The sequence below is a fragment of the Amblyomma americanum genome, chromosome 2 (assembly GCF_052857255.1).
Source record: "Amblyomma americanum isolate KBUSLIRL-KWMA chromosome 2, ASM5285725v1, whole genome shotgun sequence".
In the NCBI taxonomy this organism is placed as follows: domain Eukaryota; kingdom Metazoa; phylum Arthropoda; class Arachnida; order Ixodida; family Ixodidae; genus Amblyomma; species Amblyomma americanum.
Window position 1 is genome coordinate 98,822,560 of NC_135498.1, and position 23,107 is coordinate 98,845,666.

At 48.3% G+C, this 23,107-nt stretch overlaps 1 long non-coding RNA gene and 1 pseudogene across 1 annotated transcript; one reads left to right on the plus strand and one right to left on the minus strand.

Annotated features, from left to right (window-relative positions):
• Positions 1–295: 295 nt before the first annotated feature.
• LOC144118860 (uncharacterized) lies at positions 296–21,661 on the minus strand. Its single transcript, XR_013312172.1, has 3 exons — positions 21,513–21,661; positions 5,082–5,293; positions 296–373 (listed from the first exon to the last, which is right to left on the minus strand). It is a non-coding gene; the product is annotated as an uncharacterized LOC144118860 (long non-coding RNA).
• LOC144118451 (uncharacterized) lies at positions 14,837–19,150 on the plus strand (annotated as a pseudogene).
• Positions 21,662–23,107: the final 1,446 nt, after the last annotated feature.

Below are 23,107 nucleotides of genomic sequence, written 5' to 3' on the forward strand. Positions count from 1 at the left end.
TGGCAAGGATGACTGCGTTTTCTCATTTTACCGCCCAGTATGGGGATCCCCTGACAAGAATAGCTTCACCGCGTTGCAAATTCCTGCTGAAAAATCCTCAGATATATTCAAACATCCTAAAAAATAATGAGCTGTACATCCTGCAATCGATATGCTTCAAAAGATTATTTTTAAAACAGTATCGCAAGGCGTCACCGCAATGCGAAGTACCTTTTTCCGACACCAAGATTATTTTAATAAAAAGTTATTCCACTAACATGAACAAGAAAGCTGCTTATTTTATAGTTTGCGCTTACGATTCTCTTGGTATTTTGGAGATGTCCTCCATGGAAACCTCTAAGAAAGGGTCCTTACTCACAAAACCTCCCAGTTGCTGCCAAAGAGAAAAAATAGGTTCGATCAGCAAACCGATATATGAAAAAGGTTCTTTGATGCATTTTTTTTCATCCTCATGGAAATGCACAGCATTCCAATAATGCAGAATTGTTCTCATAACTTTCACTTTTTACCTTCTGTTGGCATTTTATATCATCAAGTGCATACAGACGTGCACAATCCTTTCAAAATTGGCCAAATGAAGATGTGCCACATTGGCTATGCTCCTTGTGAATACACGCCTAAAGTGGGTATATTCGCGAATGAAATTATATTTTCTTAAATATGGTAGAAAGAAAACACCACAGAAATCCAGCGAAGCTCACAAATGCGGTAAAGTTGTGTGCCTGCGTAGGCATGCCATGCAGCTCTAGCTATATGCGCATCACGATAGCAGCAACTGCCACAAACTTAGTTTCTATTGTGATAAGCTGTTGTGATGTGTTTTGAGGCAACTAACAGCGTTCATTTTAGACAGCATACATTAGTAAAACAATATAGAACTTTGAGGAAATAAATTATTCGCCCTTTATTTAGGGCGCTGCTGTAGAGGCAGCTTTTAGCAAACAAGTATAGGTGCCGCAACTATAAATCCGATTTGAACGGGTGGAAAGCCTTCAGGTAAAAGCAATAATCGATCCTAAATAGTTTAAATTGTCCTAACGTGACAAGCTGAACCATAGCAACGTGGAAATAGGCAAGTTTACTATTGAAGTCGGAACAGGAGTTTCAAATTTTAGGGTAGAAAGAAAAAATTGAGGAACCATGGGGCTACCTCTGTGCCATTGTATACAAAATATTTAGCACCATAGGGTGCTAGGAAAATACTTTGAGCAGTCTCAGGTTATTGTGTGTCCTGTTATTACTTTCGAACAGCCTCGAACAAGCAATCAAATCTTCATCAGTGGAGGCAGGTAAAGGCACACATTGCGCTCAGCATCTGGACGCCCACAGAATGACTTTAACAGCGATAATTTAATTACAAGTACCAGGAAACAAAACCCTGCTTAGCATTTCAAAGGTCCCGCTTCCCTCTTCGCGATGCAGCCAAAAGCTCCCGTCTAAATATTTCAGATACATAGATGATACTCGTGCTGCACCGAATTGTCAGAGTTCCTCACCGCGTTACACTACTGAGCTGGTTTCACTTATTGCGTAAAAAATTCCGGTCACAAAATTACGTTTCCTCACATGTACAGTACCCCAACTTCTGGCTTCACATCTCTACTCGTGTGACAGCTGTTTAAACCGCGATTTTGGCACGAAACCATCTCAAATGCAACCTAAAATGCAACAAAACTCAGTAGACACGGTAATTCGCGTGCCGGTGATTTTTGGAATCAAAATAAAAAGCAAACATTTCTCTCGAGCAAAGGAATTTTGAACTTCTTGCACATTCATAAAGCGCTAGTCTACAGCAGAACTTTGTCTACTGCGCCCCACAACCTACAGAAATAAGCTCTTCTAAGGGAAGATTCCGGTCTTATTAAAGATATCGTAATGAAGTTAGGGGAGTATATGCATTTCATCATCCTGTTTTCAAAAAATTAATTCCTTTCAGTATATTTCAGTTGGTCAGCATGTTACAACAAAATAACTGAAGCACATATGTGGGGTAATTTCTTAGGGGTCGTTAAAACACTTTTCCTCAGCAGTATTTGGCCTCGGTTTAAATGGAGCTGCAGCCAGAGATTTTCCACGCAGAGCTATGCAGGTTATATTGTTGCTGAGGTACGCCATCAGATAAATATATTAGTGCAATTATGTCAATGCACCAAAATTATGAAATATAAACAGGTGACATTATTGTTCATAAACATGTGTTCGACTCAGTCATAACAAAAAATAGGATGGCTTAATAGTTTAGTTCTTCCAGACTTAAACGGTATAATAAAAACTGAAATTCCTCCATAAAAACATAGCGAAAATAGTTTAGTTCATGCAGACTTAAACGGTATAATAAAAACTGAAATTCCTCCATAAAAACATAGCGAAAACTTCCGTAAGGACAGTCATGTTAAGAAAAAAAAACACTAAGTGGAAACAAGAGTGGAAAGAGCCGGGCCAGTTGGTTCATGACACATAACCGCGCGAAAGACGGGACAATAAGGAAGAGACACAAACACGAGCGCTGATTATCAACTGAAAGAAAATTTTGTTGTGCTGACGTAACTTATACTCCAGGAACACGCCCACAGCATAAAAACATAATAACTTTAAAACCAAGCAGCAAAATTCTCCGCATTCTTAGCAATCAAGGAAACTAATCTCTTTTCTTTTCAAAGTGATAGAAGGTGTGCTCACGCACTTCACTCCGCTTTTATGAATGACATGAGCTTCCAATAATTCGCGCGCAAGCTGTTCCTTTTATCTCCTGAGAACCTAGCTTTTGTCAAGATTTGCAGTACACGTGGAGGTGGCCACGTGTTCAGGCAGATTCTTCCTCGTGCTGTCTTTTGTTATCTCTGCCTTGTTCTCGGAGCCAATCATTTAAACAACGTCCAGTCTGTCCTATGTAGGATGATCCGCAGGACAAAGGCACATCGTAGAACACTTCTTTTTTACATTCGGTGAAAGGCCTCTGCTGTTTCTTTTCGCACTGTTTGGCCGCTTTTCTACTCGATTGACCATTTTGCAAAGTTTTTCCAGATTGTTAGGCGCAGTAAAAACCGCCCCAAAGCTTCCTTCAAAGGATGACTCACGCCGAGCACATACGGGATCACAACTGCTTTTTTCAGGTTCCTCTTGTTCCTTTGTCGTCGTGGCAGCCCAGCGGAAATATTTCAAAATTTTGTAGCCAACACTAAAAAGAACAGCGTCCGGGAATTTTGAAATTTTAAGGTTTCCGCCGGGCAGCCACGACGGCACAGGAACAAGAAGAACGTGAAAAACAGTTGTGATCCCGTGTGTGCACGGCGCGAGTCATCCTTCGAAGGAAGCTTTGGGGCGGTCCGACGTAAGGGGGGTATTTACTGCACCTAACAAACTGAAAAATCTTTGCAAAATGGTCAATCGAGTAGAAAAGCGGCCAAAACAGTGCGAAAATAACACGAGAGGCCTTTCACCGCATATAAAAAATAAATGGTCTACGGTGTGCATTTGTCCTGCGGATCATCCTACATAGGATAGGCTGGACGTTGTTTTAATGACAGGCGCCGAGAACACGGCAGAGATACAAGAAACGGCACGAAGAAGAATCTGCCTGAACGCGTGGCCACCTGCAAGTGCACTGCAAATCTTGACAAAATCAAGGTTCTCAGGAGATATAAGGAAAAGCTTGTGTGCGAATTATTCGAAGCGCATGTCATTCATAAAAGCGGAGTGAAGTACGTGAGCACACCTTCTATCACTTTGAAATCAAGAGAGATTAGTTTCCTTGATAGCTAAGTACGCGGAGAATCTTGCTGCTTGGTTTTAAAGCTTTTTATGTTTTTATAGTGTGGGCGCTACCCCGGAGTACAAATTCCGTCAGTGCAATAAAATTTTCTATCAGTTCATAGCCAGCGCTCGTGTTTGTGTCTCTTCCTTATTGTCTCGTCTGTCGCGCTGTTATTTGTGTGTACGAAGTGGAGAAAATCTCACTTGAAGCACGCTTGCCAGCCATTCGGGGGTTGTTATAAAGGCCTCATACAACGGCGGATTGCGGAGGTTCTGAGAGGATTTCACAATAGTGAGTACTACCAGGATGTTGGGAAGAAAGCCAGGTTCGAGATAGAGGCCAGCGTGGACAAGTTTGCGGGAAGCGACCGACGCGAAGTTCTGCCGTATTTTGCACCTAAATCGCTGTTTCGGCACTTCGGAGGGGTGAATATATCAATTTTTATTGGCTGAAAGTCGAATTAGACTGAAGATTTGTAGGTAGGTACTTAAGAATATATTTAGACCCAAAATGCCACTTGTGAAAAATCAAAATTTTCGCAATTCTTTTCACCATTTCAAGACCCGTGTCTCCACTCCACTGTGTTCTTCATCGTTTTCATAAAAAAATTTCCCATTAGTCTCCAGATGGCGCGTCTGCCCTTCGGTAAAACATGAATGCTGACGAAATCAGCACTGGAAACATACACGCTTTTTAAGCAGGAAATTTCCAAAGAAAATATCTATGATAATTGTAGGGGAAGCTGTTTGTTGTTTGAGGCCAGGACGGGAGTTCTGAGCACTAAGACATATAGAGCCAGGTACCATGAGATAGACACGTTGTGCGTTGCGTGCGGAGAGGAGGAGGAAACGGCTGAACACTTGATACTTTTCTATAAAGGGCTTAACCTTACAGTGGAAAGCAGCGGGGTTGATTTATCCAAGGCATTGGGGTTTAAGGGCAGTGAAGGGAAAGTAGATTTTAAGCGGGTAGAGGTAACCAAGCGAAGGTTATCTGATTGGTGGCTAAAGTCAAGAGAAGAGTAAAATTTCATAGCTAGGTGGCTTGAGCCACCGCCCGATTTAAAGGGTTCTGCCGTATCTATCCATCCATCCATCCATTCGCATTCGTTTGCATAAAAAAATTTCTCATTATCCACCAAGTGGCGCGTCTACCCTTCACTGTGTTCTTATTCATTTTCATAAATATTTTTCCCATTATCCACCAGTGACGCGGGTTAACCGAAAGCTGAGTTAGCAGTTTAAAGAATGAAAGTGAGCATTCAGGTCACGCCCAACTGGACACACACAGTTCGCGGAATTATATGTTTTGACGCAAGAAGACTTACACTGAAGAACCCTCTCACGACAGCAGCATCCCAGTTTGGTTGCAGTTTGATGTATATCAGGTCGTCATTCACATCGCCGGTTTCCAATTGCTGCTGTATGCCATTCCCGCAGCAGTACACGCTTGGAAAAATTTCGCCCGTTTGGCCTTTGAGAACGGCTGCATGTCTTCCATAGGCAGCGATGACTAACGCTGACACATCCGTTTGTCCCGCTGTCCAGAAAGCAAAGGATATCAGTCAAGGAGCTTTCAAATGTGCCACGAGCAACGCTAAAACAAGTAAAGCGTGATTTTATATATATATATATATATATATATATATATATATATATATATATATATATATATATATATATATATATATATATATATATATATATATATATATATATATATATATATATATATATAAAAAGCCCGAGCTCGCTCTGGAAGTCCGTTCTTTTGCTACCGCTGCTGGGTCAGTTTGTGCAACGGTTGCGCCGCCAGCCCTTTAGGCTCTACAACAAACAGCTCTTCAATACTTAAAAACTTGATTATTAAAAAACTTGATTATATATATATAAAGCCCGAGCTCGCTCTGGAAGTCCGTTCTTTTGCTACCGCTGCTGGGTCAGTTTGTGCAACGGTTGCGCCGCCAGATATATATATATATATATATATATTATATATATATATATATATATATATATATATATATATATATATATATATATATATATATATATATATATATATATATATATATATATATATATATATATATATATATATATATATATATAAAGCCCGAGCTCGCTCTGGAAGTCCGTTCTTTTGCTACCGCTGCTGGGTCAGTTTGTGCAACGGTTGCGCCGCCAGCCCTTTAGGCTCTACAACAAACAGCTCTTCAATACTTAAAAACTTGATTATTAAAAAACTTGATTATATATATATAAAGCCCGAGCTCGCTCTGGAAGTCCGTTCTTTTGCTACCGCTGCTGGGTCAGTTTGTGCAACGGTTGCGCCGCCAGCCCTTTAAGCTCTACAACAAACCGCTCTTCAATACTTAAAAACTTGATTATTAAAAAATACTTAACAAGCTTACTACTTAAAATGCTTCACCGGTTTTCTGCTGTCCGCCAGCACTGGTAATGCTATGCCGCGAAAGTCATATTTTTACCCCAAAAAGCCAAATTTTGAAAAATTTTGAAAGTGTTCGCTGAAAATCCCGGTATATACTTCGGTAGACTTTTTACCGAGTAACCTGAACCATTCTTGTTTTATGCTGGAGGCCCAATTAAAAAGGAAAAATATCTAATTTTGTTCACAAGCGCTGTTCGCGTTTCATTCCTGTGTGACGGTGCATGCACAGGCCTATTATTTTTCAAACTCATTAGTTTGCCCAAACCTTATACCAATATATATATATATATATATATATATATATATATATATATATATATATATATATATATATATATGAAACGCGAACAGCGCTTGTGAACAAAATTAGATATTTTTCCTTTTTAATTGGGCCTCCAGCATAAAACAAGCCTGGTTCAGGTTACTCGGTAAAAAGTCTACCGAAGTATATACCGGGATTTTCAGCGAACACTTTCAAAATTTTTCAAAATTTGGCTTTTTGGGGTAAAAATATGACTTTCGCGGCATAGCATTACCAGTGCTGGCGGACAGCAGAAAACCGGTGAAGCATTTTAAGTAGTAAGCTTGTTAAGTATTTTTTAATAATCAAGTTTTTAAGTATTGAAGAGCGGTTTGTTGTAGAGCTTAAAGGGCTGGCGGCGCAACCGTTGCACAAACTGACCCAGCAGCGGTAGCAAAAGAACGGACTTCCAGAGCGAGCTCGGGCTTTCCAACGCGCGCGGCAGCCGGTCGCCGAGGCCGGCCGAACCTCTTCGTCGTCGTCGATGGTGGCGCACTGTCGTCTTCTTCATTGCAACTGCCCCGGCGATGAGAGGGAGCCATCCTGGCGACTCGAGGCGAAGAGATGACAAAGGGGCCGTCGTATGGCTTGAGCCGGCTGACATGAATAATTTCGCGGCCCCGACAGCCGTGATCCAAAGAGGGGGTCACGGATTCGACGGTATAGTTCATAGGTGGCGTGCGCTCCAAAACACGGTATGGGCCGAGGTACTTAACTGCAATCTTGGAGACAGCCGGCACAGACAACCAGACGAGCGAGTCAGTGGGAAAGTCATGGGCGGACTGGCCCCGGTCACTCGCATATGTGCAGAGGCCTTGAGTGGTACTCGTCAACGAGCGAGCCAGCTGGCGGCACTGCTCGGCTTGACAGGCAACGTCAGATAGAAAAGTGCATTCCGAGCTGTCAGGGTGGCACGGAAGGATGGTATCCAGGAGACAAGAAGGTTCATGGCCATATAAAAAAGAACGGAGAAAAACCGGTAGTGGCTTGACAGGCAGTATTGTAAGCATAAGTGACGAATGGAAGTACTTGATCCCAATTGGAGGCGTCGGAGGAAATGTACATGCCGAGCATGTCTCCTACAGTCCGGTTCAAAGCGTTTAGTGAGGCCGTTCGTTTGGGGATGGTAGGCAGGTGGTCTGCGATAAACTGTGTGGCACGCATCCAGTAGCTCGTGAACTATGTCCGATAAGAAAACACGGCCGCGGTCGCTGAGAAGTTCCCGAGGTGCACCGTGACGCAGGATGAAATGATGCAGGAGGAAAGATGCGACGTCGCGAGCACTAGCAGAGGGCAGGGCTACCATCTCCGCATACCTGGTGAGGTGGTCCACGGCAACTATAATCCACCGATTCCCGGCAGGCGTGGACGGCAGGGGACCATACATATCGATGCCCACGCGATCGAAGGGTCGAGCTGGGCAAGGCAATGGCTGTAACGGGCCGGGGGAGGGGCGAGGAGCGGACTTGCGCTGCTGACAGGCAATGCAGGAGCGTACATAACGGCGAGCAAAATTGTACATTCCACGCCAGTAGTATCGCTGCCGCAGACGTTCGTAGGTTTTCAGCAATCCTACATGAACGCTTTGTGGGTTGGAATGGTGATGCGCACAAACTTCAGAGCGAAGCTGGCGAGGAATAACCAAGAGCCATTTGCGGTCATCCGGGTGATAGTTGCGGCGATATAGTAGAGAGTCGCGAATCGTGAAATGAGAAGCTTGACGACGAAGGGCCCGAGGTAACGAAGCCGTAGTCGGCGTATTGAGGACATCTAGGAGCGAAGAACTCCATGGATCTCGACGCTGTTCCATGGGGAAGTCCGTGGCAGTGAGCGCGGCCAGCGCCGAGGCGGACAAGGACGAAGAAGGTGCAGGAGATGGCAGAGGTGAGCGCGACAAGGCGTCAGCGTCCGAAATGTTTGCGGCCCGACCTATAGACGACGTTAATTTCGTATTCCTGAAGACGAAGGGCCCAGCGGCCGAGGCGTCCAGAAGGGTCTTTGAGGGTAGCCAACCAGCAGAGGGCATGGTGGTCAGTAACAACGTCGATGGGGCGGCCATAAAGGTAAGGACGAAATTTTGTGAGTGCCCACACTATGGCGAGGTACTCTTTTTTCTTAATGGTGTAATTATATTTAGCTTTCGTGAACGTACGACTTGCGTAAGCAACAACCTTTCCGGGAAAACCGGCCTTACGCTGTGCAAGGACAGCTCCGAGGCCTACGCCGCTAGCGTCGCTGTGCAACTCGGTTGGCGCACTAGGGTCGTAATGGCGCAGGATCGGTGCTGAAGTCAGAAGACGAAGGGTAGCGAAAGCAGCGTCGCAGGCTGAGTTCCAAGCAGACAGATCGGCGGGCCCATTTAGGAGCTTCGTAAGCGGTGCGATGATAGAGGCGAAGTTGCGCACAAAGCGGCGAAAATATGAGCACAGGCCCACGAAGCTTCGGAGCTCCTTAACAGAAGTCGGTTTGGGAAACTTTGTGACAGCACGAAACTTCTCCGGATCGGGCAGGATGCCATCTTTGGAGGCGACATAGCCGAGTACGGTCAGTTTGCGGGCACCAAATTGACAATTCTTGAGGTTGAGTTGGAGACGAGCATCGGTGAGACCGCGCAGTATCTTGTGCAAGCGCTCTAGATGTGTCGGAAAATCAGCCGTAAAAAAGACAACATCGTCTAAATAGCATAGGCAAATGTGCCATTACAGGCCACGCAAGATGTTGTCAGCATGCGCTCAAACATTGCGGGAGCGTTACAGAGGCCGAATGGCATCACGTTGAATTCATAGAGGCCGTCAGGGGTGACAAAAGCTGTTTCCGGGCGGTCAGGTTCAGCCATGGGGACTTGCCAATTGCCGGAACGGACAGCCAGGGAGAAGAACTCGGCTCCTTGCAAACAGTCGAGGGCGTATTCAATACGGGGTGGTGGGTAAACGTCTTTGCGCGTCATTTTGTTTAGGCGACGATAATCAACACAGAACCGAGTCGAACCAGCCTTCTTTTTGACGAGCACGGCGGGCGAAGACCACGGACTAGAAGAGGACTGGAAAACGCCGCGGTGCAGCATGTCGTCAACTTGTTCAGCGATGACGCGGCGCACTGGAGGCGACACACGGTAGGGGCGCTAGTGGAGAGGGGCATGAGGGCCTGTATCAATGAGGTGAACGACGGTGGTCGCACGGCCCAAAGAAGTTGTCTGCTGATCGAAGGAAGAACGGAACTTGTGAAGCAGGGCAAGGAGCTTCTCGCTGTGAGCTCGGTCGAGGTCACTGGCCACTGAACGGTGAAACATTTCCTGGGAGAGCGGGTCGGAGACAGCACTAGGCGGTGTGAGGGCGGCTGCGGAGGTACCACCGCAAATAGTTTCATCGTCGAAGGGCATGAGCAGGTCAAGGTGTTCAATGTGTCCAAGGCATTCTTAACGGAGCAAGGTGAACTGATAGGGTGAGGGATTCGAGACGACGAGTTCGGTGGCACCGTGGCGTATGTCGAGGACGGCAAATGGAAGAGGTAGGTTTCGGCGAGAAGAGAGGACGGGCGAAGGCGCGAAGAGTACAGTCTCGCTGGGCCCAGCGGTGGCGGGCACGGGAACGAGCATGGCACTGGTGGGGAGAACATCGGTGTCCGCGGCAACAACAAGTTTGGTACCAGAGCAAGACGGAGGGTCATCACGAGCGTATCAGGGAGCACGGATAATGCCACATGAGCACGGGCACAATCTATGACGCCGTGATGGCGGGACAGAAAATCCCAGCCATGGATGAGGTCATGGCAGCAAGTACTGAGTACTAAGAATAATAATAATAATAATTGGTTTTGGGGGAAAGGAAATGGCGCAGTATCTGTCTCATATATCGTTGGACACCTGAACCGCGCCGTAAGGGAAGGGAGAAAGGAGGGAGTGAAAGAAGAAAGAAAGAGGTTTCGTAGTGGAGGACTCCGGAATAATTTCGACCATCTGGGGATCTTTAACGTACACTGACATCGCACAGCACACGGGCGCCTTAGCGTTTTCCCTCCATAAAAACGCAGCCGCCGCGGCCGGGTTCGAACCCGGGAACTCCGGGTCAGTAGTCGAGAGCCCTAACCACTGAGCCACCGCGGCGGGTTTACTAAGAATTCGACGACATACAAAACGTCCGCGATGAGGACACGTGCTGTGCAAGCAGCGGAAGAATCAACAGTCTCGGCACTAGCGATGCAAAGAGATAGTCCCGAAGATGTGGTGGTGACTTTACGCAGTGAACGACAGGAGTTTTCGTATATAACAGACACGGTAGCACCTGTGTCCACAAGCGCAAGTGCTCGAGCGCCTTCAACTAACACATTTAAAAAGTTCGGTGGGGAAAGGCGAGGACTTGATCTGATCAAACTGTGCGCAGCTCGGGCCCCAGGAACAGCGGCTCCTAGTTTTTCGATTCCGCGGGGACGCTGCGACGCTGCATGGGTGACAAGGAGCGACGGCGAGGGGAAGGTGAGCGGTGCGAAGCGAATGGCTGGCGGCCGGGAGCAGGGTCATAAGAGGGCGCTGGGGCTGATGTTACTGAAGATGGGCAAAAGGGGTAGTACGACGGGGTGTAAGCCGCAAAGGTGGCACAGGGGCAGGCAAAGTACGGCGACAGAGGCGCGCGACATGGCCCGGAAGACCGCAAGCGTAGCAAATCGGCCGGTTATCAGCCGTGCGCCAAGGGTTGTGAGCAGCCGGCGCTGGGTGGAATCGGGGAGCAACAGGCGGAGGTACTGGGGCGGGAACGTAGTCCAAGGCCTGCGACTGTGATGGGCGTGCAACGACTTCGGCATATGTGAGAGGCCCAGGCAGAGGGGCAGCAGGCATCGCAATGGCTGCACCGTAGCCCAAAGGTGCAGCAGCGGGAGCGGACTGCATCTCGAGTAGGTTGACTTGAGGAGCTACGGTAACTGGCTGCCGACGAGCTGGAAGTACATCGTCTACCTCCTGGGCGATGGTGTGCCGCAACTCAGGAGTCAGGACCGGGGCCGAAGAGTGTCTGCCCGAAAGGAGCGAAAGCTGCCGGGCCACCTCATCGCGTACGAAGTCTTTGATTTGACCAAACAGGTCCCTGTTTACGGCCATGCCGGATATGGACTCGCCAGGCACGACGGGTGAGCGACGAGCGCCAAGGCGTAGCTTGAGCAACTCATCATAGCCTTGGCAGAGGTTGTACACGTAAGCGACGGTATTCGGACTTTTTGACACCAGCATGTGGAAAGCGTCGTCGTCAATTCCCTTCATAATATGCTTGATCCTGTTGGCCTTCGATGTAGGCGGTGAAGCCCTCACCCGCATGCTGAACCCGAACACGCAAACATTGCTGAGCGCGAAGTTTCCGTACTGCAGGGCGGCCAGAAACTTCTGCAAACGTCGTCTTGAAATTAGCCCATGCTGGAATATCAGCCTCGTGGTTCCGAAACCAGAGGTTGGCGACGTCGCTCAGATAGAATATGACGTTGTTGAGCTTCATGCGGTCGTCCTAGTTGTTATGGCGGCTCACCCGCTCGTAAGAGACCAGCCAGTCTTCAACATCCTGATCGCGGTGCCCGTTGAAAACGACGGGATCTCGCTGCCACACGGCACCGGAGCAGATGACGGGTTGAGCCCACCTGCACAGCTTGGTCGTTGGCTTCGGGCTGAGCGGGCATAGCGGGGGTCGGTAGCGTGCGATTGCGGAGGTCCAGGGCGGTATGAGGACGAGAAACCGAAACTCCACCAAGTGTAGAGCTGTTTTTTGTAGAGCTGAAAGGGCTGGCGGCGTAACCGTTGGACAAACTGACCCAGCTGCGGCTGCACCAGAACGGACTTCAAGAGCGAGCTCGGGCTTTCCAACGCGCACGGCAGCCGGTCGCCTAGGCCGGCCGAACCTCTTCGTCGTCGTTGATGGTGGCGCACTACCGTCTTCTTCATTGCAGTATTAGAGTTAGGCGCACAGTTGTAATTTGAGGTTTGTAGCCGGTCGTTAGTAATAGATATATCAGATTTAGAATTTCGAAAAGGCTATTACCCTTAGCGTTGTGGCTCGACAAAATTTAGCTTCTGCGACTAGTTACGTGAAATGGAGGGGTTACTCTGCCTGCTTGCTATCGAAACCTTATGTATTTTCGCACGATGCAGCCAAATTTTGTCGAGCCACACTGAATTATTAAAAATTAGTTAACCAGCTTACTACTTATGACAATTCACCGGCTTTCCGGTGTCCGCCAAACTGGTAATACAATGGCGCAAAAGCAATACTTTTACCCCAGAAAGCCTATTTTTGAATATTTTTGAAAGTCTTACTTGAACACCTGGTATTTATAAACTGGGTGTAAAGAAATATCTCGCTACGCCGCATAAAAGTACGGCTTATGCCTGTTCGCGTTTCATTCCAACCTGACTGTACGTAATTCGGGGAACCTGGCAGCATCGTTAATGCGACATTATACGCCTCATCAGCAGCGAAACTGTCAACCAAAAAGTGGCGTCCCAAAGCCTCTTTACGTCATCATTCCATTAAATATAACCTCAGCAGTGTAGCATAAGATAGTAATGGGTAATCACAGGCAATTAAGCAAAGACATTAGACCAGACAGTAATAGTTATAGTCTTGGAATGATAAATTATGTTGCTAAATGATTATTAAGGTGAATGATGACCATAGCAATGATGAAAGCCTTTGTAGTAAAGGCGTTTAGGTGAGAGGCTTTTCGGCGATGGCCTTCCGGAGAAGTAACTTGAGGTTGAAGGCCTTCAGGTTAAAAGCCTTTAGTTCAATGCCTTTATGATGAAGGCCTGTATCGTAAAGGACTGGAGGGTAAAGGAATTCAGTAGGCTCACCTGCTGAGCTCGATCCGTTAGTTAACTGAGGCTCGTCCAATACGCACTTGAAATAAAAGTTACAGTGAATGCAAAAGCATCCTTTGACCTAAACTTTTATTTCAAGTGCGTATTGGACGAGCCTCAGTTAACTAACGGATCGAACTCAGCAGGTGAGCCTACTGAATTCACGGTTTGTCGCAGCACGATTAGCAGAAACACGGCCTGCAGCGACAACTTTAATTCAGTGTCGTGGCACTTCACAAAGTACCAGACAGAGATCCGATTTTGCTTTGATAAAAAATGAGCTTGTTTCCGATACGCTCAGTTTTGAAGTCGTGACTAAAACTGCGCTTACTTTTCTTCACTTACAGGTAATAATACAAGTCAAGGGTTCACGTTCAAGTCTGTACAGGAGGCGAAATGCAACAAGCTTCCATCTATCCTTGCACTGGCCTTAAAGTCGTTTACAAAACATAAGACACTCTCACACCTGTATGCATGTTCATATCCAACATTCTCGGACAAATATTTTGAAAATTGCAGTATTGTAACATACTTCTATGGAAATATTCAAGGCAATAGTTCATTCTTCTGATATATAGTAAAATCTTTCTTTTAAAGTGTTTCCATCGATCGCATCGAACAGTTAAAACTGCCACAAAAAAAAAAATGGGGAACGCTTTTGACGACAGCAAAAACGTTAATAGAAAAAAATGCGACTGCTGGCGGGTGATTTGGCGATACATTGATTGTTACAGTGAAATCTTACACTATATGAAAAAATTCCGTGTATAAACAGTTTCCCACTCAAAAATGATTTTGTCCAGAATTGTTGAGTATGTAAGAAAGGGCCATTTATTATACACATGTTTCTTCTTTCCGCAAGTGTCGTTCTGTGCAGCGAGCGTGCTTTTGTGCCCACACGTGTGCTTTCTGTACGGGGAGCGTCCTTGGCGCCACCCACCGTTCTGCGAACGGACCGATGGTCGCCCGCTTCGTTACCAATTGGTGTGGTCGTTAGGGTCGCGGGCAATGCCCCCGCCACCCGAAGTACGAACTGGAGAGCCGCGCGGCGTCTGCTTTCAAGTGGGCCCGTGCACATGTGCGCGTGAGTGTGTGCGTGTGTGTGCGCTTCCGGTGCAGTGTAAGTGCGCGGTAGCCTGCGGCGCTGGGAGGACACACCGCAGAGAGTCGGACGACAAGGAACGAGTGTGTCTCTGAGAGTGTGTGTGTGCGATGCTCGACGGTGCGGGTGCGCGAGCGGGTGCGAATTCGCGAGTAACTATTTTGGCATGTAAATAAGTTTTTGTAAATATATCCTTTTGCATTTCCTTCACATGAGTGCTTAATCGTCTCTTTTCTTCAGCGCGTATTTGCTAACATTAATTTAATCTTAAGGGCCATCTCTAACATTAATCAGAAGTGGGATTGTAACTGCGGGAACCGGACTGTGGGATTGTAACTGCGGGAACCGGACTGGAGACTGCGAATTCCAGAGAGCGAACTGTAGTTAATCACGACCATGAGCGAGACACCTTCAGGAGCGACAGCGGGCACCACCGACGGTCAAGATGGAGGAAAAGTGAGCGACAGAATTTCAGTGAACGACTTCCTGAGCGCGATGCGGGAAAAAGACCGTCTGTTGGCCAGTCTGCTGGAAAGGCTCGTTCTACCAGCGTCATCAGGAGCGCCAGGCGTGGCAGCAGCAACAACAACCTATCAGGTGATGCCTGACCTCAGCAAGAACATTTCTGACTTCGATGGCAGCGGCGATGCGGCGTCGGCGAAACAGTGGCTGGGAAACCTGCAGACCACCGCTACACTTAACCGATGGCCTGAACCATTCAAGTTGGAGACTGCTAAGTGCCACCTTGTGGGACCTGCCAAGGACTGGCTGCGTTCTCGCAAAGAAGTGAGTACGTCGTGGGAAAATTTTGACTACCACTTCCGCCGCACCTTCTGCGGCCAGACACGAGCGGCAGAACGATGGAGGAAGATGCAGGAGCGAGTACAGCAGCGCAACGAAAGCACAACAGCCTACTTCCATTCAAAGGTGCGTCTTTGTCGAGAGGCCAACCTCGATTTTTGTGACACCCGGGAGCAGGTGCAGACCGGTCTCCGCTCAAGGCAGCTCTGTACTATGCTACTTGGACGCACCCACGAGGACGACGACGATCTTCTGCACGATATTATGGAATTTGAGTGTATCGACCGAGAGCGGGAGCAAAGGTTTGGCGGCACGCGTGAGAAGAGGCAATTCACGGCGGCCACCGAAAGGGTTGCAGAAACACCACCTGCGCGGAAGACTACGTACGATCGATTTGGCAAGGACAGGAGACCACCCCTGACCAACGAAAGAGGCCAGTTCAAATGCTACAACTGTGGGCGATTCGGACACATCTCCCGCGATTGTCCAGAAGAAAGGCATGAGATGAAATGCTTACGCTGTGGGAAGAGCGGCCACACGCAGCGTCATTTCGATGAGCCAAAGGAACGAGACCAACACAGTGACCGACACCGAACGGAAAATCGCCCCTGGAGCGCTACTGAAGCAGGCCATGCTGAACGGGACGACGACCGTCGTCGGCATGATCGACAACGGCAGCTCTGGATGCCTCCTGCGTGCCTCTGCGGCTGCACGTTGCGGTGCGAGGCTGACGAAGGATGCCATGGCCCTCTACGGTTTCGGCAGCCAAGGCACTCCTTCAGCCAGGGCGATCGGCAAGTGCTACACAGACCTCGAGATTGACGGTGTCAAAGGCGAGAACGTTCCTTTTCTTGTAGTGCCAGACGATACTTTGACAGTTGACTTGCTTGTCGGGAGAACGTACACAGAACTACCTTACGTGGCCTACGCCAGGCTGGGTGGTTGTTTGCGCTTCTGGCACAAAAGAGTATGTCCGTTCTCTCACCTGGAGCCGTTGAATGAGCCCAGACTGCGTGTGAAATCGACTAGAGAGACCGTCATTCACTCTAAGTCCATTAATTGGATAACCTTATCATCAGATTCCGATTTGTCAGGCCCTGTTTTGTTCAGTACACTTGGAAGCGAAATTCTTGTCGACATGAGAGAATGGGAGATTAGTGTGCCGATTTTAACGAGCGGAGACAAAGACTTGCTTGTGAAAAGGGGACGGCGACTCGGGCGCGTCATGGAGGTTGACGTTGTGGAGATACCTGACAGCCAAAACCAACCTGCCCGCGTGAGCGAGAGCGATGCAACTTAGCCCAAGGTTTTCTGCGTTGCGACAGAGCGCAGACCAATCGAGGATCAGCCGCTTGAAGTAGGGCCCTCAGTAACGAAGCAGCAAAAGGCTGAACTTCTTGGCCTTCTAAATGAATATCGCGACTGTTTCGCCAACAACATTAGCGAGCTGGGATGCACTCCTGTGCTTAAGATGGACATCACGGAGACACCTGGAAGTTCGCCTGTTGCGGTTAGGCCGTACCGAACAAATGCCGCGGAGAGAGAGACAATTCGTGAGATTTTCGGAGAGTGGAAAAGAGAGGGTATCGTAAGCGAGACCTCGTCGCCTTACGCGAGCCCAGTGATCCTAGTGCAAAAAAAGAACGGCGAGAAGCGTTTAGTCGTCGATTACCGCCGCCTGAACGCGCAGACATTGAAGGAAAAGTACCCGCTCCCTACTATGGACGAACAGCTTGAGAAACTGTCTGGGGCGAAGCTGTACACTGTGCTGGACCTTGCTCACGGCTATCTGCAGGTGCCACTCAGCGACGAAGCAAAGAGCAAAACAGCTTTCATAACACCTGATGAGACAGGGCAGTTCGAAAGGATGACGTTTGGGCTCACAAACGCTCCATAGGTGTTCCAGCGCCTGATGAATCGAGTCTTGGGGCCTTTGAGGGGCACGATTGCAATGTGCTATTTGGATGACGTGCTCATTCCGGCACGGAACTGGAACGAGTTACTCGTGCGGCTGCGCCAGGTTCTCGAAGCTTTCAAAAGGGCGAATCTAACCCTGAGACTTAGCAAGTGCGCCTTCGCTGAGGACAGCGTTGAATTTCTGGGTTTTCGCCTCAAGGAGGGAACGGTGCAGCCCGGAGAAGCTAAGGTGCAGGCAATAGAGCTTTTCCCTGTACCGAAAAACGCTCATGACGTCAGGCGGTTCTTGGGGCTGACGAGCTTCTTTCGGCGTTTCATCGCGAAATATGCTCTGATTGCCGAACCTCTCACCAGGCTCACCAAGAAAGAAGAAAAATTTGTATGGGGCTCTGAACAAGAGGAAAGTTTCCAGGAGCTCAAATCAGGGCTCATGTGTGAACCTGTACTCCAGCTGTATGACCCGAAAGCGGAGACTGAGTTACATACCGATGCATGTGCGAAAGAACTAGCAGCAATGCTGCTCCAAAGGAAGGGCGACAAATGGCATCTCGTCTATTGTGTTAGTAAAAAGACGACGGACGCGGAAAAGAATTACCACTCGTCTAAGCTCGAGTTAATGGCAATTGTTTGGGCAGTGGATCGCCTCAGACCGCTGCTGCTGGGAATACACTTTGCAATTGTTACCGACTGCCAGGCTTTGGTTTACCTCAACGCGCAGCGAACCCAAAAGCCGCAAATCGCAAGGTGGTATGATTTGATCCAGAAGTTCGAGTTCACAATCAAGCTACGCCCGGGAACGCGAATGCTCCACGTCGACTCTCTTAGCCGTGGTCCCGTGGAAGCTCAAGACACGATGAACTCCCTGCTAGAAGAAAGGTTCGAGGTGTGCGTGGCCTGTGACCTTGCTGAACAAGTAATGGTTCTTCAGAGAGGCGATGAAGAGCTGCGAGAGCTTCTAACCATTCTAGAGAAACCGGAGAGCGATCGTACGAAGGAAGAGAAGGCAAGAGCGAAGGGTTACAACGTGAGAGAGATAGAAGAGGACGGAAACGTGAAGTTCAAATTCGTACTGCCAAAATGCATGCGAATGGCAGTTGTGGTGCAAACGCATGATTTGATGGGACACTTCGCACTGGAAAAGACAGTTTCCAAAATCCAAGAGAGCTTTTGGTTCCCACGAATGAGGAACTACGTCCGGAAGCACATTTCGCAGTGTTTCGAATGCATTTACAACAAAGTACCTGCTGGCAGAGAGAAGGTCTTTTACACCCAATTCTGCCGGGCAAACGACCGTTCGAGGTGATACATATGGACCACATGGGGCCATTCGTCCCAAGAAAGAAGCGCAACCAGTACCTTCTTGTGTTCATCGACAACCTCACCAGATTTGTGAGACTGATCGCTACACGCGACACATCAACCAAGCATGTGCTCCGTGCGCTAGAGGAGTTCGTTCTCGAAAGAGGTCTGCCAAGGACAGTTATTAGCGATAGAGGCAGTTGCTTCGCGTCGCGCGCCTTTGCGGAATTCTGCACTGCACGATGAATACGTCATGTGCTTAACTCGACGCGCCACCCGCAAGCAAACGGCCTTGTGGAGAGAGTAAACCGGACAGTTCTGCCCGTCATCGCAACTTCAATGAGCGACCCAAAGCAGTGCGATTGGGACGAAAAACTTTCAAAGGCAGAACGTGACATCAACGATGCCGTAAACAAGAAATCAGGCAAGACACCCTTCGAAATGCTGTACGGGTACCAGCCGGAGTTCCACAGCACCGCCTTGAGAAGAATTGTTGGCAGCGACGAAGCCCAATGGAAAAACCCCGAGGAATTGCGAACACGAGTTCGACAGCGCATCATCGCCGAGCAAGAGAAAAGCAAGGCAGCGTATGATCGAAGACACTTCCCGGCACGTCTCTACGATGTCGGCGACATCGTGTTCATGACTAAGGCTCCTGACCAGATCCGGAAAACCGACGAAGGCCCAGCGTAAGTAGAGAGGACCGTTGGTAATAACCCAGGCTCTACCCTCTGATACATATCGAGTGACAGAGCTCGATCAGTGCAAGAATACTCGTTTTGCGACTACAGCTCACGTGTCACAGCTTAAGGGGTGGACGTCAACGCACCCGCAAAACCGCTTAGAAGACGACGAGTCATCCACCGAAGAGAAAGACACTGCGAGAGAAGTGGAGAGTGTCCCGCAGCCACTCAGGCGTTCGGAACGCAAACGCGCAGTGCCGAGCCACATCCAAGGATGCGTGCTACTAATTTTACCCATTTGTCTACTGCCTGCATCCGTTCTATTCTAGTTGTATTCATACGTCTGTATATGTTTCTTGACTGTTTGCGAAGTGTTTGTGTGTTGTACAGTTTTGTTCACTTCTATTAACGAGGCCGTTAAGTTTTGTCAGAATGCCCGAGTGTAAGAAAGGGCCATTTATTATACACATGTTTCTTCTTTCCGCAAGTGTCGTTCTGTGCAGCGAGCGTGCTTTTGTGCCCACACGTGTGCTTTCTGTACGGGGAGCGTCCTTGGCGCCACCCACCGTTCTGCGAACGGACCGATGGTCACCCGCTTCGTTACCAATTGGTGTGGTCGTTAGGGTCGCGGGCAATGCCCCCGCCACCCGAAGTACGAACTGGAGAGCCGCGCGGCGTCTGCTTTCAAGTGGGCCCGTGCACATGTGCGCGTGTGTGTGTGTGTGTGTGTGTGTGTGTGTGTGTGTGTGTGTGTGTGTGTGTGTGTGTGTGTGTGTGTGTGTGTGTGTGTGTGTGTGTGTGTGTGTGTGTGTGTGTGTGTGTGTGTGTGTGTGTGTGTGTGTGTGTGTGTGTGTGTGTGTGTGTGTGTGTGTGTGTGTGTGTGTGTGTGTGTGTGTGTGTGTGTGTGTGTGTGTGTGTGTGTGTGTGTGTGTGTGTGTGTGTGTGTGTGTGTGTGTGTGTGTGTGTGTGTGTGTGTGTGTGTGTGTGTGTGTGTGTGTGTGTGTGTGTGTGTGTGTGTGTGTGTGTGTGTGTGTGTGTGTGTGTGTGTGTGTGTGTGTGTGTGTGTGTGTGTGTGTGTGTGTGTGTGTGTGTGTGTGTGTGTGTGTGTGTGTGTGTGTGTGTGTGTGTGTGTGTGTGTGTGTGTGTGTGTGTGTGTGTGTGTGTGTGTGTGTGTGTGTGCGCGCGCGCGCGCGCGCTTCCGGTGCATTGTAAGTGCGCGGTAGCCTGCGGCGCTGGGAGGAGACACAGCGAAGAGACGGACGACAAGGAACGAGTGTGTCTCAGAGAGTGTGTGTGTGCGATGTTCGACGGTGCGGGTGCGCGAGCGGGTGCGAATTTGCGAGTAACTATTTTGGCATGCAATAAGTTTTTGTAAATATATCCTTTTGCATTTCCTTCACATGAATGCTTAATCGTCTCATTTCTTCAGCGCGTATTTGCTAACATTAATTTAATCTTAAGGGTCATCTCTAACAAGTATGAGGTGTATTACGGCATGTAGCGATTTCTGATACCCCGTATCAGAGCACCAAGTTCTCGGTTGGACCCGTGCATGAATGAGCTAACGTGTGCGCGGTCTCCACCTTTAAATTCAGCGGCCACAAGTGAACGCCGTAGTGAAGGGCGACGGAAATTGCGACCACCTGGGGTTCTTTAACGTGCACTGACAACGCACAGTACACGGGCCTCTAGAATTTCGCCTCCATCGAAATCCGACCGCCGCGGCCGGGATCGAACCCGCGTCTTTCGGATCAGCAGCCGAGCGCCATAACCACTGGGCCACCGCGACGGTGTGCTGAAGAAGTGAATCCAGAACAATGTAACCGCTCTCTGTGCCCACCACGAAGAACTTTGTGTTTATCTGCTTGCGGTTCTCATTTGTTTCATTTAGAGATAGCGGTTTTCAGTCATAGTGAAAACGCGTAGTGCTTGTGAATATGTAACTCTACTCTGATCCTTTACATCTCGCCACACATGCCAAATGGTCAGAAACTAACAAGATTTAACAGAAAGCAATACGTCCTAGTACAGGTCTCTTGCCACACGGCACTTTCGACATCTCGCGCTGGTGGCTTAGTGGTTTGAACATCAGCCTGAACATTCACTGCCGCCAGGTGCCCCCCGCTTCCAATAAGCACAAGCTTTCTCCTGGCCTGGTGCTCTCTTCGCAGAGGTGAAATGCGTGGTTAAGGAGTCTTTTAATCCATCATGCATAGACAAAAACAACTTGTGCGATGATGCTTCTAGCCAAAGTCCCCTTGTGTCATTATAATTAATCATCAGCATCACCACGAGACACTTTCAGACGCCTGCCCAGTGATGAACGCGACGTGCTCATCGCGGCTAGTACAGGACAGAGAGCAAGGGCTTACTTTTGCCGCCTAGGGAAACTTCTCCTTGGGCGCTGACTTCCACTACGTCCTTCACGAAATGTTTGTTGCAGATTTTGTCTCCTATCAGTTTATCGACCACAGCAAACTTTGGAGGCGGCACCAAGTCGAGCATACATATGAGTGGATTGGTCGCACCACCTGGAAGAAAACAGTTTCAATGAGAAACGGGCCAAGGTATAAGCGCTGGAGGAATCGTAAAGAACCCCGCCAAAGAACACCAGTAAGAAACCCAAGTTTACAACATCAGCCCACAGTCTACATCAGTCAGACCTACAAAGTCCAATGGCCAAGCAGCTTTCTTGTTTTAGCATAATAAATTCCTATTATTCAGAGCGATCTGGCCCGTTAAGCTTGCCCTCCAATAAACCCAAAGAAAAAATGTTTTGCCCAAGAGGAGAGCTTCGTGCTGACACTCGCTCAAATTGTAAGCTTACGGTGCGGCGCCAGAATGACGCAGCAATGATAGCTACTCGTGGAGCCTAAGGGTCTTTTCTTTTTTTGTGAGTTGCGATCAAGATGTTCAGGCCGATTTGCAGAATTTTCATTTCAGTGAAACAGTTGAGAATGGTATGGGACTCGATGACCTCAGCGTGTCTTTCTAAATACATTCATTCCTTCTATTAAGTAGATTATGGCAGCACGGTAAGTGTAAAAAAAAAGGCGCTGGTACGGAAACTTATCACATGTGCACATTTCTTGCCACTGATGTCCATATTGTACCGAGAGGAACTTAATGTCTGGGCTCTCATAGCTCCATCTCAAGCTACCCGCCATGGGGACACTTGCCTGAATGTAAGCGCAGCAACGCCTGCGTGTTCCCTGCCACGTGACTCGCTGGAGGTTTTCAAGATGCGTCGATCTTTGACGAGGCGAGAACTGTACATCTATAGCAAGGACGTTAGCAGCAGTTCGCGGCAGCAGTTAAACTGAGCTCACGTTACCCATTTCTGTCATGTCAACGCGCTTTTCATCACCTGCCGCATTTTAACATAGGATCGCCGAGTGCGAGGAATCCTGACGCACGCGCAAAATTCGCACAATTAGAGACCGCCGTCAAAGTAAAAGTAAAATTTATTTAAGCATCAACGTCCACTGGACAGGTGTGATGTTGAGAGAGAGGGGAGGGAGGGGGCAAGCAAAAAGCCTAAAAAGGCTAGCAGGTCACTCACGCAAGCGCCAACTAACTTTTTCATCTACACAAAATACGCACGACAAAAAAATTCCACTGCCACTTGAATGAAAAACGAAAATGCCATCTTACTGACGTCCCACTCCTTTGGAGCCTCCGTAGCTGAAAGCGGAATAAAGGAGTGTGTGAGGCTGTGCAACTGAAACATGCTTCTCAATAACGGAGTTAGCTGAGCGATGAAAAATAGTAGGAGAAATACGCACGCCAGAATGGTTGTGAGAGGTACCGTACTCATTTCAAGAATTCCAATCAGTAAAAACAGCACACACAGCCCATTTCTTTCAGTATGTTTCTATACAAATGATAAAACAGAGTGAAATTGAAGCCATTCCACCAGATGTCTCAAGCTCACTCAGTCAACAAGCCACATAAATTAATAAGAGGA